This window comes from Montipora foliosa, chromosome 2 (assembly GCF_036669935.1).
Source record: "Montipora foliosa isolate CH-2021 chromosome 2, ASM3666993v2, whole genome shotgun sequence".
Taxonomy (NCBI): domain Eukaryota; kingdom Metazoa; phylum Cnidaria; class Anthozoa; order Scleractinia; family Acroporidae; genus Montipora; species Montipora foliosa.
Window position 1 is genome coordinate 51,008,161 of NC_090870.1, and position 3,861 is coordinate 51,012,021.

At 39.2% G+C, this 3,861-nt stretch overlaps 2 protein-coding genes across 9 annotated transcripts in view; one reads left to right on the top strand and one right to left on the bottom strand.

Moving 5' to 3' along the window:
* The first annotated feature begins 283 nt into the window (after nt 1–283).
* The window catches only part of LOC137993481 (protein NLRC5-like), a 94,201-nt gene continuing 90,623 nt past the window's right edge, over nt 284–3,861 (top strand). For 7 of the 8 annotated variants that reach the window (XM_068839362.1, XM_068839363.1, XM_068839366.1 and 4 more), the window contains exon 1: nt 284–438. The gene's annotated coding sequence lies outside the window, so the exon portion shown is untranslated. Of the gene's footprint in view, nt 439–2,161; nt 2,195–3,861 lie in introns of all 8 variants that reach the window. The other variant, XM_068839370.1, reaches the window with a different exon arrangement.
* The window catches only part of LOC137993480 (uncharacterized), a 6,996-nt gene continuing 6,432 nt past the window's right edge, over nt 3,298–3,861 (bottom strand). Inside the window, exon 1 of the mRNA XM_068839361.1 lies at nt 3,298–3,861. This exon is cut by the window's right edge and continues 6,432 nt beyond it. The gene's annotated coding sequence lies outside the window, so the exon portion shown is untranslated.

The window sequence follows — 3,861 nt, forward strand, 5'->3', positions numbered from 1 at the left end:
AGTGAGAAACCGCTCCTTCTTCTCGCCCCCTCCCCCTTCGCTTGCTTTTTGCGTGACCTTTACATTCAAACGATCACTCGAAAGTCAACCTCGGTGGAAAGAAGATTCTAAAATTCACCAAACCACCTGCTACGCAGGCTGAAGGAGTCGCTTTTGTTTTAATTTAATACCGGTACACTATACGTTGGCTTACTCCAAGTACCAACCCCATAAAACTTTTCGTCCGCCATGACGCTGCTCATTGGTCGAAATTTATCACGTGATAGCTATCCAACCTCTTTCATGGCGCAGCCTTGCCAAAAATCCTTCGCCTGCTAAAAGGAGCGAAGGAGAATGGTGCATGAGTTGCTGGTTGTTTCCGATTTCGCTGAGTTATGAAGCAGATGAAAAGGGAATCAAGGCCAGACTGAAATACTATGAAAGCTTCGTAAACCTTTGGTAAGCGTTTTTAAACACTGTAAAGGAAAATACTCCATAGAATGACGATCCTCCGACATTGGGCCCTGATATGCGGAAATTGCGAAGTTTTCTTCAAAGCTTTATTTTGCTCCATTTTAAATTTACTGATGGGCTTCAAGTTGTATACATCATGCAGACCTGCCAACCCCCAAGAGTGAAAAAAAAAACTGATGGTGGGCTCAAAAAAACCATGAGATTGAGCAAAAAAAAATGGAGATTTTGCAAAAACGTCACCTGACTCAATTATTCAATCTATACGGTATATGCTGCCCTTGGTGCACGACTTTTCCGAACATGACATTATATTTCCTCGTTAACTAAATTACCACCGAAAGCAAATGTGTCCGATGATTTCTTGATTATTCTTCTGTCACATGACCAAATTTCCGCTTTCATCGGTTGTTTGTTGTGTTAATCTATCTTTCTAGAAAGTCTCTTCTCTTGTGGCTCCGTATAAACTTGTGTAAAGATGAAACGCAACGGGAACACGTGTCTTTTTGCAGAACAGCATACGTGCCAACTCTCCCGGATTATCCGGGAGTCTCCCGGATACGGAACGAATCTCCCGGTCTCCCGTACGGGTCATTAAATCTCCCGGATAAAAACGACTCTGAACCTTTCACAGACGTTCCTCCATTCTAGACTCAAATTGCATACCCAAGTTTAAAAAAAAATCGATTTTTTCAAACTCGTCTCATTGTTTCAGTAATGCATTTCTTCATCTCTGAGTTTCAAACACACCTTAATAGAGCTAAACAAAATTACTTCCTTTAGCTATCATAGCCATATAACCGATTGTTTGATTGGATCTCCGATTAACCAATAAAAATTTTTGACATAAGTACTCTGTTTTCCCGAAAATTCACAATGGGGGCAAAATATTCTTGTATTCTGAAGGAGCTGCTGGGGGATGGGTTGGTGCGTTTAAGGGGGGGGGGGGGAGAGGAGGGGAGGGGGAGTGGGTAGGTTGATCGAGGGCGGAGGGGTGGGGAGAGCGGATGGAAAAAATCTCCAGATTTTAGATCCCCATAGGTTGGCATCTCTGGAACAGATTTACAGATAAGCTAATTTCTGCGGTTGGAAACGAATTTGCTGCAGAGTTTTAAACTTATATATGTTTTATCTACTCTTGAAAAATATCAACAGCTTTCGCTTGGGGGTCCTTGGTCCGTGACTTATACTACGTATGACCCCAGAGAACTTAATTCTCGCAAAGCAGATAAAGAAAACGTTCAGTAAATGGGAAAGGTCTTTGCTTTTAAGGCCCATTTTTACTCTAGACACGACACGCGCCCGCATGATTTCGTGTATCACGAAATTATAAAAATTCAATAAATCTTTTAGGTCTGATTTGAACGCGTTCTCTACTTATCATTTTCATAATTTTATCGTAGTATGTCATGAACGTTTTTTTCTTTAAAATATTGCTATTTAAAGTCGAAATAGTATCGAACAACATGACGAATAGATGTTTTGCACAGCAGCCATGTTGCACGGCAGGAACAATAGATTCTTTTTCCTATGGGAACAAATGTTCTTTCTAATGCAAAACATTTTCATTGTTCGTACCATGCAACATGGCTGCCGTGCAAAACCTCTATTGCAGAGGCCAAGTTTGCTCGCCGCTCCACGAAGACAGCAACCTCTGCCACTCTTTTGAGCACAAGCATCTTTACAAGAGAATTTTACTTCTGCGTCCCAGGTATCCTAACACATCGAAACTGACAAAGGAAAAGTAAGTTTAAATAAATAAGCCATGCATTTCAGCACTATAATGTCACCTAGCTCTTTAGGTTCAGAATTGTTCTATCCCTCTTGCTGAATAGGCGAACTGTAAAAATTCCACCCCGGTGATTCTCCAATGTCTAAATCAGGCAACTCCATAAAGATAAAAGGTAATTTTAGCGATTTCACTTGTTAAAATCACCCGGTAAACCACACGACAATCAGGCTAATGGCGATGTTTCTTGTCTTCAACAGCATGAACTGGTGACAAAAATAGTTGGCAAATTGGAATATCCTATTCGAGATTCAAAACGATAACAAACAATCGCGTCGCGTCTAGGGTGAAAATTGGCCTTTAACTGAATATTTTCAAAATTTTCTTCATACATGTTTATAACCTGTGATCAGGCCCATTTTTAGCTTCGCCCATATGTTCTCTTATGTCGTTGCTCGCTAAAATTGGGCCTGACCAAAAGTCTCTCAAGAATTCCGGACTTACATGTAGAATTCTTGATTCCAAATTCGTGATCTGATTGGCTGTTGAAACGCTGGAAGTGAAAATGCCATTGTGATTGCGCGGAGCTCTCGCGAAGTCCTCGAGACTAATCCGCCATAAGCGTACGAAAAAATTTGCTGCCTTTTGTTCTTACAATGCCGTGGACGGTGCAACTTGATTTTATATGTATAAATGGAGATATGCCATCTGAAACATCTCAGAATAGGGTTGTCCAGAATAGGCTTTGAATCTCTGGAAAGAGTGAAATTAGCGATTCGGTTGTCGAGCTCTGTGGCCATGTGGTTGAAAGTACATTGGCACAAACTTCCCTGATGTTTTGAAAGCTAAATAGCTGGTTCTTTCAAATGGCAATGAAAGCCGATGCATATTGGTTTCCTGGATGAGACAAAGGACATATATATATCAACAGGAGGAGATGCTGATAAAATCGCAAGTTTTTCACGAATGCATGTTTGAACATCTGTGTATCAAACGGCATTCAGGTTTCAGGTTTCAGGTTTTATTATGTATCTTGCATAAAATATCACAAAACTATGCAATGCTCGCAGTTAGCAATAGCTAGTCGAGGCGAGCATTGCTTACAATAAATATTCCAAATAAAATGGTTACAAATACATAACTACACATTCACATGAAAATAAACAAATAAATAAATAAAATAAAATAAATTAGTTTTAGAATACAGTTAGTGCAGTGGAGAACAGCTTAAAACTTGTACAGTATAACATAAATAAACATGAAAAGAGTAGCTTAAATTGAATAAATAAATTTTTAACTACCTGACATACTAAACTAAGGAGTCAAAATTTGCCAATATTATCGAAACATCAATGTAATCATCATATTTTAGCAGTCTTTGTAAGAGGATATCATCAACATTATTTTTGAAGTTAGATTTTGACATCTGGCGGACTTCACGAGATATACTCGAGAGATTTACTTACTGTACATGACACGGTCTGTCTGCACAATTTGGAGTCAAGATTGCTTCATAATATTTCCAGTTGATTTAACTTAAAACTCGCACTCCAGAAACTAAAATGGCATGTTTCCAGAGAGACCAATTGTACAAAAATAAAAGAAACTTCGCGAGTCCATCTTACTGTTCGTACTCCATCAAAAAATTAACGGCCAAACTTATCACGATTTTACTGTGCGCA